Source organism: Stegodyphus dumicola, chromosome 9, assembly GCF_044657685.1.
Source record: "Stegodyphus dumicola isolate Sdum_Otavi_A_Nest chromosome 9, ASM4465768v1".
Classification (NCBI taxonomy): Eukaryota; Metazoa; Arthropoda; class Arachnida; order Araneae; family Eresidae; genus Stegodyphus; species Stegodyphus dumicola.
In genome coordinates, this window is record NC_140776.1 from 94,382,253 (window position 1) to 94,399,363 (window position 17,111).

General features: G+C 30.8%; 1 long non-coding RNA gene across 1 annotated transcript in view; it reads right to left on the reverse strand.

The window, feature by feature from the left end:
- LOC146995418 (uncharacterized) overlaps positions 1 to 15,895 on the reverse strand; it is a 294,157-nt gene extending 278,262 nt beyond the window's left edge. Inside the window, exon 1 of the long non-coding RNA XR_015043036.1 lies at positions 15,739 to 15,895. This is a non-coding gene — a long non-coding RNA (uncharacterized LOC146995418). The remainder of the gene's footprint in view (positions 1 to 15,738) is intronic.
- Between the last annotated feature and the right edge of the window lie 1,216 nt (positions 15,896 to 17,111).

A 17,111-nucleotide genomic window follows, 5' to 3' on the forward strand; every position in this document is an offset into this window, starting at 1 on the left:
TCAAATGTAGGGCACGAGAAAATCAAATGTTCCACATCCTGAGGAACTCTTTTTGAACATTCACATAAATTGTTTGATCGTAGATTAAAACGAAACAGATAACTTGCAAATTTACCGTGACCAGATAAAAACTGAGACACTTTAAAATTTAACGAGTGGAAAGACTCGGAATTCAGTCTATGGTAAATAGAAGGAAGGAACTTTTTGGTGACTTCAGCATTACAAGATGAAATGTATTCCTCATTCCACATAGCTAAAAGCTTTTTATAATGAAAGGACTTCCAATAACTCTTTGGAATGCTAATGTTGATATCAATGGGTAAATTTAAGGCATCTTTAGCTAAGAAATCAGCTCTTTCATTTCCGTAGAGACCATGATGAGCACACACATAAGCAAAGCAGATATCAATACCTCTAATTCTAAGTGAACTAACAGTTACAAGGATTTCGATAACTAATTTATCGCAGCTGGTAATACTGTTCAAAGGTTGAAGAGAAGAAAGAGAATCAGAACAAATAAGGTACTTTGAGGATGTTGTCCCATGATCCTGGATCCATTTGACGGCATGATAAATGCACAGAAGTTCTGCTTGAAAAACTGTACATTCATTCCGTATACGGTGTCTAAGAAACCAAATCTCGGAATGGCCTTCAAAAAGAACAAATGCAAGGCCAACCTTGTTGTTCATCTTGCTGCCATCTGTAAAGAAAACCATATGAAAACTTATTTCAGCAGTCTCTTTATAATCGCAGAAATTTATGGGTTCTAAAGAAGCGGGATGAGGAAGATCAGTGAAGGGGACAATTCCATTAATACAGTCTTCCGAAGCATGAGTTACCAATGACTCAAAAATATTATTCTTATATGCAATTTCAAAATCAATAGGCGGAACTCCTTCAAGAACAAAAGTAGCCTCATAGCTTAAGGTTCTATAACCACTAATAATACGAAGAAGAATTCTCCGTTGAATCCTTCTTAAATTTCTTTTGTTAACCTTCTTTGCAAGAACATGTCCCCAAGCACGACAGCCGTATGAAGGTACAATACACTGCTTATACATGAGTTTCTTAACATCGTAGCTTACTCCAAAAGTATTCTTGGCAATTCTTCGCAAATTTTTTTAAACTCTTAATATGCAAGCATTTATTTATTCTTTTATATCAGAAAACATTTTTTACCTCACTTGGCAACAAGAAAAATTCTGAGAATTTTCAATTCAAACTTCAGATTTTACACTTTTATAATTTCCTTCAAATGTTTCTTAGTTTTTAGCTGGAAAGTCTAAGCAACAACCTTTGCTTAGACTTTCCAGCTAAAAAACTAAGAAACATTTATTCTAAAAGAATGTTTTAAAATATGCACTTTCTCAGAATAACTTTAACGTTGTCAGATTTGCTTTCTGTTTTCCATAGAGAATATTTCCATAGAGAGAAGTTCTTTGATATTTTTGTGCCAGAAATAAAGCTTTATATTAAATTTGTTTTAGTTTAGCGAAATGCAGTGTTAAAGCACTTTGAGCTTTGATGATACAGCATTTATATATTTCACTGGAAAAATGTGTTTTTACAGTATATAATGTTGAATTGGAAAATGATATAACTAATAACACAGTATTACAGAAATGTTTTTACAACAAAAATATTCCAATATTATTTTCGCGCAATATGCTGTTGAAAAATTATTTATAGACAAAACAGTAAGAAATTTTGAACTAAACCACAAAGACATGAAAGAAATGAAATTTAAAACCAGTATAATCCGGAAACTTCCCAATTCCTATCCCTGCTCTTTCCAGATTCCTGAGTGAATCCCGAATTGGGCCTGACGTCTGAGGAAGTCCGTAAATAGTATTCTCCTGATCAGGTATAAACTGAGGTGGGAAAAACTTGCCCATTGCTTCCTGCGAGAAAATGCCAAGACTGGATGGCGCTGCAAAGCTGCTTCAAGAGCTATACATGCTGGTATAAATATAGCTTTGTATACAGTTTTGTAGAGCTGTAGATGGGGCGATGGTTAGGCACTGTTTAGCTGGTCACGTGGCTTAAAGCAACGAATCTAATGTCATCAAGGGGTGTGGCTTGCCAACAAATGCAATAATTGAAAAGATATATGCACATAATTCAAAATAATTACATGAAATATTCAGGAATTGCTGTGCACGCTATTTACATGGTGAAGAATTGTTCTTTTAAGAACAGCAATGAAATGGCTGTTACTTTTCCGGCTGCTGGGGGCCGGAGATTGCCTGGTTGAGGGGTGGCATGTAAAGTCCATTATGTTAATAAACACAACAAAGGAATAAACAGTCTTAAAATTACTTAGTAGTCAGTTATGGTGCATTAATTAAAGAAAAAAAGAGTTAATTAAATCCGGCGACTATAGGACACTCACTACTACACTCACAGACGACCATAGTATATTTTGCACACTCATTGGCTGGCCTGATTTGTTTGTAGTAGGTGGACGGTAGAAGCTTGTCTTCGCCCAGGATTTCGTAAAATGGCTTCGTAGGACCAGAAGAATACCAAAAATCAATAGAAATACATAAAAACACCACCCTACTACCTAACGAAAATCAGCGTGTTTCTGTTCATCCAAAATTAGCTGATGTACTATTTTAAATTAGTTAATTATAATAGTTCATCCGAAAATTCTGAATGCGACCTCTACACAACCGTTTTCTTTTCATATTATCTAATACACAAATACAAATTTAAATGAAATAAATGCAATTTAATACAGCAATTAATAAAGCAAAAGAAATAAATATATAATTTACTTATATTAAAATACAAATTAAAATGTAACAATTTACAAAATTATTTTATTTAAATTTATTTTTGCAAAAAGAATTGTTCTTAACTCAGAACAAAAAATCTTTATCAAACTAAAAAAAATGTGTAACTTTCTGTTGGAAGAACAAAAGACAGTAATTAAATAAGATAAATGTGATGCTAATGTTTGCCTGTTTGGCGCTATTGGTGATATAAATTGGCGATGGAAAGTTTTAAGTCTCCCAAATAGTGAATTTACAGTAAGATATTTTTTATTCTTAAATTTTGCATTTAAAATGCATTAAAGTAATGCAAGAAAAGGAAATAAAGGACGAATGTTACAAGAGAAAAAAAATTGTCACGCTTTGGGCTTATCCCTTGACGATTGAATAGAGTAAGCCTTCAGTTAATAGAAGTATAGTAAAGAAAAATTCTACATTAATTATATGATTAAAAATTACGCTATAAACATTTTTAAATCATCCTTCTTTATCTTTCTCTTACTTGAGCTATTACATAAAAAATTCATCACCTTAAAAAAATTTATAGGGTGTAGATCACTTCAGGCTTTTTAAACAAATTGCTTAAGAAGTTAATTGGAATTTCGTTTTCTTGTAAACTTTTAGTAAGAAGAAAAATCGCTTGCTTTTATTGTTCAATTTCGATTTATACTTTTTTAATTCTGACAATTTGATTAAAAATTGCATTTGCAATAACGTTTTTATAGATGTTGGTATTCCAGCTAATACGTTAAATTGTTGAAAAATTGAATTCTCTTCTTTTGCCAAAACATTTTACGTGACATTACAAATGCTAAGATCCAGGTAATCTACAATCAATTGATTCTTATTGGTTTAGTTTTAAACAGTTGGAGTAGAAATTGCATATTTCAATCAGATTATTATTGTTGAATGTAATTATTTCATCTGTATAACGGAATGTATATGCATATTTATTGAAAACATTTTCTAAAAGGTTTCTTTTTTTTAGAAACTTATATTCTTTAGAAATCAAAGTTTACATAAGTGAGTCGAATAAGAACTACCCATTCTAATACCATTTGTTTGTTGGTAAAGAGTGTTTGTATGATTGATAAAGTTATTAAAAAGCGAGAAATAGAGATAATCTTTCTATTTTTGTAAATTCAATGTAGTAAGTTTTTCAGGAAACAAATTTGTAAGTTCTAGAAGACTTTCATAGATTTCTTTTAGTGTAAGAGATGTGTAGAGATTTTCATTACAGTTTAAATTGTGCACCTTTAGATTCTTTAATTATTTGCAAGTTGTTATTAAAAATCCAACAGGAATGTTTGTTAGTATTGGCTTTATCAAAAATTATATTACATATTGATTTAAGCAGATTTTTAACTATATTATAAAAATTCTTCTTATAGTTACTAGTGATGTTTGCAATAAATCTAAATTTGACAAGATTTTGTAACAAAATTTATATTTGCATATAAATTGGCAAATCTGTTGTTTGCAGTATAAAGAGAAATTTTCCGTTTTTTGTGAAAAGAATTAGTTCTGTTGGTTTTTGACCTTTCTTTATTTTCTGAAATACAATAGATTGTTGAATTTTTGAACTCCTTTTCAATAAGAGAATTAGAGAACTGTTTTCATAAAACTATTGCTTGCTATATCAATTTTGGTAATTGTAAACTATTTTTTCAATTGCAAAATCTTCCGAAATAAATTTTTCTAATCTTTAATTCCTTTAAACCCTTGAATTTTATTTATATTCTTTTTGCTTTAATCAAACTGATCTAATTTTAATTTTAATATTAGTAGATTGTATATTTATTACTTATGCTTTATTAGGCAAATTTAATGTATTTCATTTTAATTTTTATTTATGTATTATTATTTCATATGAAAGAAAAGCGTCTGTGTAGCGTCTGTGTCCATTATTATTAAATAATTTAAAAAGGTTCATCAGCTAATTTTAGACAAAGAGAAACACTGTGGTTTTCATAGGAAATGGGATTCAATTGAATCTGACCTACCTCCTTTTGATAACGGTGAATCATATTTTAATTGTATTACTTTTCCTTTTTGTTTATTTTATGTATTTTAAATTATTTCTGTTTTTATGGGGGGGTATTTCTTCTGATTTAAAAAAACTGAGTTGTTTGTATTTTTACATTTTTTATTGGGAGATTTCGAGATTATACATGTTTTAAATTTCCTTTCTTTCATATCATTGCGCCCAAAACGTTTCAAGTTCTTGTGGGTAATCATTCAAAAATATTTTCGAAAAATTTATATAAAAATTACTAAAAATACAAATTTTAAAATAAAATTCAAAACAAACTGCGAATTATATTGAATTGAAAGTAAATTTCGAATTTTGAATGAAGAAACCAAATATAAATTTAATAAAAAGATCTATTAATATAAATATATTCCAAATTTGGTTAACATAGGGGAGCTAAAATTTTGAGAGCTACATTTTTCAACTACTTGTGCGATTTTTACAATATTTGACTCAGTTTTAGTCATAGAATTGAAATACGGAAGAACTAGGTGTTATTTCAGAAAAAGTCCGATTTTGTGACAGGCTACCTATCTTAGAACAACGCTATATATAAATCTAATGTATATCATAAGTCGCACTTTTGAGACATGAATAGCGCAAATTAAATTTCATCAATCAGCCCAGTAGAACCGGAGATACAGACAGAAGTGTTCCTTTCGTTTTTGTGTGAGGTATACACGGGCACGTATGGTCATCATTGTGCATTATATGAGAGAAGAGAATATAGTGGGGTTTATAATTAACATTGAGCCATAAAACAAATTACATTTCATTTACAAAGGATCAACCAGAGTGATAGCTTACTTGAAATTTGTAGTTTTTCCGTCAGTTTTATGTCTTAATATGGAATAGGAGAGAGGATTTTCTCCTCTCGTATAAGGCCTCAGGTTAGAGAACTTTTTTCTTTGGTGCTTTGGTCATCGGTAAAACCCTTTATTCTATTCCTTATAAAACTATGCCTACTTTTATGAAAATGGTAATTTTTGCAGTTTTTAAAAAACTGAAAACGATTGAACAGGCTTATGTTATATTTTCAAGATGCTTATGTGCTCTTTACTGGACTATTAATAAAAAATCAATAAAATTAGTTTATACAGACTCCTGTTTCCTGCATTGTGCTGAAGAGATGTAATTAAGTAAAAAGAACTTCACAAGTAATTCACCATGAAAATACTGTCCAGTCTTGAAGCTTGAAAATCAAACGCTTACTTACATGGAAGCACCCCAAGTATATGGTAAACCCCATATATAAACCCATTTTACACCCAGAGTTTACAAGTCACCATCATATTCAGCTTATTGTTTGGAAAAGTGGAAAACAACGAAACATTCTAAAATACATCGCAGGTAGGAACGGGGTAGCGGATGCTGTTACCCTTAGAACCACGTATTTGGCGTTCATCTGGTCTGTTCTTGAGTCCCGATTTCTAAGTTACTACTGTGCTTCTAATTAACTAATGAAATTTAAACAATTAAGTGCTGCCCGTATCTTTTCTGGTCTGAGATAAAGATGTCGTTCAGAAATTATCATTTTGAGGCTGACTTGAAACTCTTCAACTTGGAAGACAGGCTGGCTATATAAAATACTATAACAAGCTTTATAATTATCAACACAACGAAATAACAACACTTCAACAGAACAAACCATCACCGTACATTAATAAGTGCAGAAACCATCAAAGATTTAAAAAAAAACAGTCCTTTCGCGTCCTTTCGCGTTTCGTAGTCGCATCTCAATACTTACCTAATATTCCCACTCTTTACAGTATTGCTTGAATCCCTCCGAGGGACTCTAAGGGATCCACTTTTATTTTTCTTTCTCCTGTCAACAAGAAGGATTTTGTCAATCATCTGCTTATAATATTTATCTTTTCCATTTCAGACATATATCGGAAACGTGGTAGTTTCTGTGAATCCATACAAAAAGCTGGCCCTTTACACGACAGAAGTAATCCACGCTTACCAAAGGTGCTGCATGTTCGAGCTCCCTCCACACATGTGAGTATATATTCATAAAATATATTTTCTTTCAAACACAAAAGTTCGTGCGCATATTAAAACTAAATGCGCATAAATTTTCTCTTTAACATTTTGATAACATTTTAATTTGGCATTTTTAATATGATCGTCTGCTACGTTTTTGATTTAAATGCAGAGAAAGAGATTTATTTTGGAAATGGCTCTTAAAACTGATAGATGACTCGAATTCTACGTAAATGCACTTTCCGAGGAAAAATATTCGTATCAATAAATTGCAAAGTTTTTAAAAGTGACAAAATAGTAGCATAACCACATTTTAAGACTGTTCCAACGCGAGCAACATGAAGTATCTGATCCTGAAAGAAAATTCATCGACTCAAAGATCTGTTGCATCGGAAATGGGAATGTGTTTAGACACTGTAAGTAAAAAAATTCATATATAAAGCTTCAAAATTAAAAACGATGTTCAAACCTAAAATTTATCGATTTTTCTAATAATTACTATGTAAAGGAAAACGGATAGCGGAAAATTATGTGAAAGCGTTTTAGCTGCTGATAGTTGGAAATATGTGATGATATTCGTCGAGGCATAGTTATAAGGCAGTAAAAAAGATCAATTTTCTGTTGCTCACCGGGTAAAAATTTCCGTACAAAATGGCTACATCAATATACAGAAAAGTTCCTAACGGAATTCATTACAGCTGCAGGATTTTGTATAACGGTAAATTAAAACAAACAAATAAAAAAAAACTCTTAAAGGTTTCGTATTTTGAATTACGTCCAAAGGGGCGTTTTTTAATGTTTTGTGATTTACCTTTATTTATTAAATATCATATTCTTCGCATGTAAATCATCAAATTCAGTTCAACAGCAATGTCGCAAAATAATTTTTAAATGAGCATATCTTTAGAATTTCGGATACACAGTCTCGCGCGCAGGGGATAATTTTTTTGTTCTGTACAACGGTGCCATTGCTCGCTTTGAAGTCCTTACTTTTGATAATCAAATTTTCGTTAAAGGTTTACAAAATATGAAATCGATAATAAAATAAATGCCAAATTTCAAATTTGGGCTTCCAGATGCCGATATTCGCAGGGGGATTACGTTATTGAAAACTTGATGGCTCTAGGTACCGTTGTTTTATCACAATGCGAGAAACATACATACATTTATGCAAATTCTTCATTAGTTAATTTCTTTAAATATAATATAGGGCGATAATATTTGGTGGCAACAGTTTGAAAAGTGAAACAACGCTTATAGTAAATCGACGCATAATACCAAAAATGAAAGTAATAGTCCTTCTAGGCAAATTGTTCCCCATGCTTCAATGATGCATGAGATTGGAGGATGAAAAAAATACAAAAAGTAAAAAATAGAAATTAACCTCATTACAATAACAATAACTACATTAAAACTGGGAAATGGAATAACAAATGACTACATTAAGCATTAATAATAATTATAACATGCATGAGAATTAATTATCAAAATCGTTTCTATAAAGAAACTTCCCGTAATGCTTGACTGCTGTGACTACATGACTGTGAATTTTATTTTGTTTTACAAATTTTACCACGTCAAATAAATCATCAGCCCTTAATAAAGCTATATTGTCTAAAGCAGAGTTTTTCATCAACATCCAAACATAAGCCAATCTATTAAACAGAAGGTTATCAAAAAATTTTCCAAAGATTTTTAGTATGCATATTGGTCTGAATTTAAATTTCTCCTTTGGAATAAGGACGGGGAATAAATTTCATACATGTATTGAATAAAGTTGTAAAACAATTAGGATAGGAATTAAAGAAACATTTTACGACTGCCGCCGAAACGCCATCCAATCTTGATGCACACTTAAATTTTAAACTATCGATTTATAAGGTATTTCTCCCGCCTTCCTAGCGTGCCTTCGTGGTGTAGTGGTCAGCACACTGAGCCGGTATTTTAGAGGTCCGTGGTTCAATTCCCGGCGAAGGCGATTGTTAATTTTTCATCTTGCCTGCTTCAAAAAAAATCCTATTGTCTAAAGATCCTAATGTCTCTAGATTCGATTTCGTTAAACACAAAGTCCCCTTACCCGGAAGAATTACAGTTGTTTCTATCAAATATAGTTCTTCTTTTTCATCCTTGTAAGAAAATTTCATGACTTCTATAATTATTTCCTTGGAGACAACTGTGAAATCTTTTCCTTTATAATTTTGAGGTCTAAAATGCAAAGTTCTCTTTTTAAATTTATTATCTCTCATAATAATGCCTTCTTCTGAGGGAAAACTTCATCTTAACCTCCTTTTGCCGTAATAAGAGTTTTTTTTATAGAGAGCCAGTTTTCTTTTACATTTGAATCCTCTGACGAGTTATATATCTTCACTAAAGCCCCTAACTAGGACACTTAAGCCTGGAATTCTTCTTCCATAATTCTCAAGAGATGGATACCACAAATAAATGTATTTCATATTAACCTTTTTGATTTTCAAATACTTATTTATAGCATTTATAAGGAAAGTTTTAAAATCTTCAGCAAAATTATATGCTTCATCTTTGAATTCTGAAGAGCCTGATTTTCAAAGCTTTCCAAAGCTTCTTATGTTAAAACCGATTTTCTGACATAGTCTATTTATTCTGGAAAAAATCTTAAATGTCTCATCTTATCATTTCCAAAATCGTTCACGTTTTTACATTTTAAACGCAAATAGTTATGGCCACTCAAGGAGTCCATATTCATGATGTCAAACTCGAAAGAGTTCAAGCCGAACCATCAGAACTTGTAACTAAATCCGTATAGCCCACTCAAAAGGTGGTAGTGAGTCAGGTCTATTCAATATAATCACGTTATTATCATAAAATCTTAAATTAAAAGTCCCCTATGATCGTTAAAAGGATCTCCTAATTGGCATGTTTTCCATTAAAATCTCCAACATTGATAAAATTTTAATGCATTCAAAAACATCTGCACTCTTCGAACCAGTTGATCCAGAATAAAGTTGCCACTAATCAAACTTGGATGTTTTTTTAAATTTTTGAATTTTTTCTTTCTTCTATCAGTAAATATTTCTGAGATCGAACGTACAAAAATGAAACTTGTTAGATAAAAGTTCTTATCTTTAATATTTATGTCCAAAAAGATTAAAAATAACACCAGAAGTAACTTGAATTTTGACGATATTTCTTGAGAGCTTCTAAAGATCTCTGCAAAATTATAACATTCTGCAAAACATATTATATATTCTTTACAGGTTGAAATATATTTTTATAAAGCCCATAAATGAATTTATAAACAATTCTTTTATTATTTTTTCTGCATATTTCTTTTCCATTTATCTTATTACTAAAAATAAGTAATTAGCTTATTACTAAGACATAAAATTTCATATACCCTTTAAGAATTTCAAATTTCCTGAAAATTATCGAATAATATTTAAAGAATTCAAACAATATGCAAAATATGAGAAGCAAAAACATAGAGGAAAAACCTGGTTTCACCTCAACATTGCCAAGTAAATTAACTGAAAAGTCTAAATTTATTTACAGTTTGAAAGCCTTCTGGATGTGTACTGAAATAGTTTCTTGAAGACAGATCTAAAAAAGCGTATTTAGAATGGAATACAAACATGTGACAGTATTCCCTGAAGGCAGAGTTCATTCGTAGCAACAAGAAATAAAATAGAATTGAAATTCTTCATGAAAAAATTAAAGGTTATGTAATTTAAATAATCTCTGTAAAATCTGAACAACTGGAAGGAATTTCGGCATCTCCCTTGCACTCTACCGTGATGCAAATGGTTAGTACGTCAGGTGGAAATATTCGAGTTTTTCATTCCGCTGAGATCAAAGTTTATTTTTCACGTTTCAATTTCTAAAAATGCCTAACGGTCTCCGCACAGTGGTTGTGGATGAAATAACGAATAACGCCTACTTTGTTATTTCTGTTCTTGCAGATGTGCAAAGTAAAGTAAAACGAAGGAAAAACAAAATAATTTTCTTAGAAGTGTTACTTATAATATAACGTAAATTTATTTAATATACACCGTTTCCTTACCGAGCCTATTGTCTCACCCATTGGCAGAAAGCATGTACTTCCAGCTGCAAAAGTGTTTTAAATGATTCAAAGATTCATGTTTTGGCATTTTAAATTTAAAAGACATCAAATTTGTAAATATTGCGAAATATACCTTTTCCTTTTACATTCTTCTGGTACCTATAGTTATATTTAGAAAACCTTCGTACATGTTATAAAAAATAAAACCCAGAATATTTTGTTTCCTTCCGACAAAAATAAGTTGAGGTATTTTATTTCAAAATCAGCAGTTTTTGATGTCATATCCACATTGCATTGAAGGCTGAGTTAGTAAATAAATGAAAATAAATCGAGGATGTTTTTTTTCCTATTACTCAGTATTCCATGATCCTGTTTTGCGATTTCTTAACGTCTTTAATTTAATAATTTTATTACATCTGGAATGCCGAAGAAATTTTTACACAAATCGTTTTTAAGTTTTCAAAGTTTTAAAATGTGTTATGATTCTCTTGAAGTTTTATTACTTTAAGCACAATCTGTTAATCAAATAACAAATTCACTAAGATACAAATATTTTTCATTTTTAATTAATTCCAATAGTATTACAAGTTAGTTACTTGGTCATACTGAAGCCAGCCAGAGTATTTTAGAACACGAATTCTCTCATTTTCTGTGAATGAGATCTCTGTTTTATTAAAAAAAATTATTCAACCATATTTTTCACAATATTCTTCATAGAAAGGCTCGTCACGTAATGTCTTAATATTAGAAACATTTTTGTGAACAATGTATTTTTAGTTACGTGCAAATGCAAATATTTAGCTCTTCAATTTGTGTACGTCTCTTGAATACGATTCTTGATTGTAACATCAAATATCTCGATCACTTTGCGTACGTCTCTTTAATATGATTCTTCATTGTAATATCAGTTATCTCCCTCAATTTGCATTGTACGGGAGTTAAACGTTATGTGTTTTATTTTTTATAACGATTTTAAAATTTGCCTAAATAAAACTATTGGGACTATATGAACGTATAAGACGTTAGATTTAGTATTTTATGCAGCATTAAATACGAAAATATTAACCTTTGCATCAGTTAAAACACTTTTGTTAAGTGGAAGTACTATATGTCTACGGACAACGGTTCGAGAGTGAAGGCCGGGTAAAGACGTCTGTGGTCACGGTGTATATGTATGCATTTTGCAAATTAGCAGCATAACTTTATGGTACGAGTATACTGCAGATTACACTATCCACCAGTGACTGCGAAATGCGAAATATTCTGCCTTTTTTGGCAAAAGCTGGATATTAGAAAATTAATACCTCACGGTACGTTGAAAAGCTACTTTCGAACATCTCTATTACTCTTAAATTTTTATAGGGCAACAATTTATTCATTGATGAATAATTTGATACTGCATTTCCTCAAAGCATTCCCAAATCAAATGCGTAAAAGTTTCAGATCACAAAATTTTCGCTACATATGTCTATAAATGTTTTAATGGAAACTCATGATATTTAGTACTTTCATTTACGCGTTATCTCGCGTGTGAGCTATATCACCCTTCCACAAATGAAACAATTAACATACACTTAACGGAATTTTAATTTTTGCATTTTCTTGGATTTTTGCGAATAATATGTGACAAAGTTACAATATTTTGAATTTAAAGTATAACAAATATTTTGCATACTTTAAAATAATTAGTTCTAGTTTAATAGTTTCAATTCTTTTTGTTAGTTACGCCGCTGCCGACGCTAGCTTCAGGTCGATGAAGGACCGAAACATTGACCAGAGTGTGATCATCACCGGAGAAAGTGGAGCTGGCAAAACAGGTAAACATTCTCCCCCAGATCTGTATTTCCATATTTTTAATTTTTTATATATTATATTATAGATTATATATATATATATATATATATATATAGATTTATAGATTATATATATATATATATATATATATATATATATATTATTTATAATAAAAATACATAATAAACCTATCCAAAAACTTTTGCAAATGCCTAAAATAAAAGCTGAACTATACAGCAACACTAAACATTTGTTGCAAATATTTCTAAGAGTTAACAACTGTATTCAAGTCTGTCATAGTCCATTCAAAAGTATTTACAGAGACTTTCTATTTTCACATTATATATTGAAATAAATAATATCTTCCGTAAACGTAAATTTTAATGCAAGAATTTAAAATTTCTAATGCCGCCCAGACTTTATGGTGGTTAGTAAAATTGACTACCATACCGTTGAGTCAAGGCTTGTAACCTTGTAAAGGCATGGATGCTTGTAATTGTATCGTGTCTGTGTGATATGGGGTTACTCAAAATACACCGTGAACCGAATGTCCTCTCGAGTGGTAGAGAAGAGGGATGGGAGACCTTTGGACCATCCCTCGGCGTCATGTCTTTCAAAATAGGAGAGGACCTGGGCAAAGCCTTGTTATCATCTATATGGTGCTCCAAACCTATGCCAACGACAGTCTTGAGCTCTTTGTTACGATAAAATTACGATAAAAGGACTTGTTCTGGTTATATCAGACAAACAAGATAAGCCACGACTGAAACAAGAGAATATCGAATACACGTTTTTTTATTCATAAAAGATTGAATGGTCTTTTTAAGTTGTGTAAATTAAAAAGCTAGTCATAAAGCTTTCACATTATCTATATTTAATTAATGCAAACTGAAATTTAGTAAACACTTTCTTCAATCTAGTATTTATTTACCTATTTTCATTTCTTTAAAATTAAATTTATTTATTTATTTTTATTTCATTCAAAGCATTAATTTTCTCTTGCTAATCCATATGGATGAAAAATACTTATTTCGGTATCGCTAAAAATTCTTCTTTCCTCCCACCCCCAAAATATGTAAACCATCACAAAATGTAACAGAAGTTAATTCGCTACGAAATTGTGAAGATTTTTCGAAAGGAAAAAACATGCTTCAAGAATTCGAAATCGAATGATTTCAGCTATATCTAATTTGATAACGTATGTGTTATGTTTTGGAAATGCAAGCAGATTAATTTTATATTGTAACAAAATTTGCCTGCTTATTATGTGACAATTTATATTTAGTAAATGAAACGTTCTAGATGTATCTCAATACTCTCGTTTGTAATTTGACGGCCATCAGATATCGAAATTATCCTCCGTTTAGAGGGTTAAGAATGAAACCATCGCAGTTTCAAAACACCGTGGTACAAAATATCGTAATAAAAATAAAGCAACTGATCATCATTGCATGATGCTAACATCTCAGACCTGTGTTTTCTGACTTTAAAAAAATGTTATTGAATTTTCGCATAGTACTTTGTGGGCACCAGAAATATAGTTATACTTTTACTTCTGTATTTTATAGTTTTGGATTAACAGATAAATACTTACTGGAAAAGCAAGAAAAAAGCTTAAGCATTGGAAACCTGGAAATTAGCAAAACCTAATGATACGCATAGTTGTTAATAGAATTTTAACTTATTATTTATTTAACTTTTTATATAATATTTCTTCATAAAACTTCTACTAATATGTCTTTATAAAAGTAACCAATTAAATAATGTCTTCAACAATTAAGTTAATTCTATTAACTCTTCTACACAGCATTAAATTTTACTAATTTCCAAATTTAGAATGCCCAGATTTCCTTCCTTTTTAAGTAAAAATTTGTTAATTTATACAAAATATGAAATATAGAGGTGAAAATATTACTTATTCCTTTTTGTTAAAATTCAGTTAATATTTTTATAGTCAGTAAATGAATATCTGAGATATTATCGCGATGCGATGATTTGTAGGTGCTCTATTTTTCATCATGATATTTTGTAAGAACGATGATTTGAAGCTCCAAAGTTTTTAAAACAGCTTTAGTTTCTACCACAATGTTTCAGAACTATGATATTTTCACTTCATTTTCCTTTCTCCCACGATATTTTGTACAACGACGTTTCCCCCATACGTTGTTTTCTCCGTAACATTTTCATCCACTATGTTTTCGGTGGACTCTTATATAGAGTTGAACTTTCATCACATTTGGCTTAAATTTTCTTGGATAATTTTAGATTACAGCGTCATAAGCGTAATTCCTCTCCAATAGTTGAAATGACAGATATTAAAATTTTAATCCTCAGTCAATGGTTATTTTGTTAAGTAGGTAAAAAGAAACCAATTGAACATCATTTTCAAAAAATTTGTAGAAGTGTTTAATTTTATAGCAATTTCTTCTCAGAGATTAACATTCGTTACCTATATAAATGTTCTCTTCTAATCTTAACTAAGAAGAAAAATATTTTATTCATGTAATTCGTTTGAAGTTAATTACAATCCCATGCTAAAATAAATTTTTAATGCTACTTTCTTTTCCTGTATGGATGTCGTATTTATTGACAAGCAAACTGTAATTGCAATTTCGATACGAGAATTTCTTCGCAAAATTCTTAGCCTTTGAAAGAAAAAGTCGCACTTTCACATTAAACCGTCAAATTATCTTTTAGGGATAGATTGGCAATATTTATTATTAAATATTTAATGTAAATCTTTAACTGAAGCATAAAAATTGTAAGCTACGTCCGGTTCTAATTGTTTTTATGCATATATTCTTCGATTTTCTGAAATTAAATTTTCGATTTAGATTAGATCCCTTCCTCATCTTTGAATGACACACCAAAGATATTGTTTGCAGTTCCAGCGGAAAACTAATAACAAAAATAAATATATAAAAAGATTTTCCGCACCACTTGGAATTCTGCAAATTATGCGATATTGTTTCCCTTCCAGCAACGCTTATTTTATTTGACTGAAAACAAGTTTTTTTTTTCTTTTTGCACCCTCTTTCACGCTTTGCACTCTTCAACATTTAAATTCTTTATGCTTTTCTGCTGCGAATTACGAAGGAAGGCTTCATACATACCGTGACTGAATGGTTTCGTAGCAACATACCCATCCCCCTCTTTTTCTCAGGCAATGACAACCTTTTTGGTAATTTTAATCTTGGGAGCAACTCGACCCCGCAAATCAGAACGAAGCATTATATTTTACGTCTTCTGAAAGCGAAAGAATTCGGTAAGACTTGCCTTCTGCAGCTCAAGATTTATCGCCTGCCTGCTGGAGGCAGATCGCTTGCTCTTCTCCATTCTGGCGGAAATCTTCTGCGCCTGCGCTGCTGTGATTACAGATAACGGAGAGTACTAAGAGCGACAGTGATATGTTCTGATAGATTGCCTTCTACTCCTTTCGGATTCACACATACATAAACGACCGCCTATCTGGTGTCCTCAGTGTCTTTCCCGATTCAGACTGTTAGGTTTCTTATGTGAAATATTAATCAAACCATAACCATCTTTTCCATTTAACGGCAGGTTAATAATATAAAACTGAAGACGAAAAGTTACGAATCCACGTGAAGTTAAAAACCGAAAATTATGAAGAGGTTTGTTTTAAATATTATCTTGTTCTTAGAGGCCATCGTTTGTATAAATTTATATTCGATGAAACCATAAAATTATCAATGGTAGCTAAGAATTATAAATAATGGAACTGATTTAAAAATCAAAATTACTGTCTAAAAAGAGAAAAGAAAGATTGAAAATGCATATGAAAAGGTACAAAATATATTCTTATAAAATAGCTTTATTCTTTTTGTAAAAGTTGGATTAACAGTAATTTATTCTTGAAAAAGTAGTAATTATATACTACAATGAAAAATATAAGAGACCCTCTTTAGCAAATTAGCGTTTGAGAAATCTGTTGTACTAGATGATGCTCAATATTTCCGCGTTATGAAATATATTGGGCCATCCAGTAAGTTCCATGGGTTTTTGATGATAAATACAAATGAAGCAGAAAATCACAAAAGGACATTTTAATCTATGACTTTTTGCCATTCTCTAAGGCAATTGTAAAATTCCTTTAATAAAAAATGTCATTAGATTTATTCGTAAAGATGTTGTCTAGGTGCTATTTGACAGTCTCTAAAGGGATGAACTCCAGACCATTCAGAGAATTTTGAAATACTTGAAAAAGAGTAAAATCTGATGAGGTAAGGTCTCGTGAATATAGAGAATGCCACAAAATGTCCCAGCCACATACAATAAGTCTTTGTCTGATATTCATCGAAATTAGGGCTGAGAATTGTCATGAGAGAAGATAACACCATGACGATTGGTCAGTTCTGATCACTTTGCTTCGTTCTCTGTTTTTAAAACTGCTATTTGGGAATAATCGTTTTCTTCCAAAGTGTTGCCTAATTTGTTACTTCATAATGTACAATTCCTTGTATTTCAC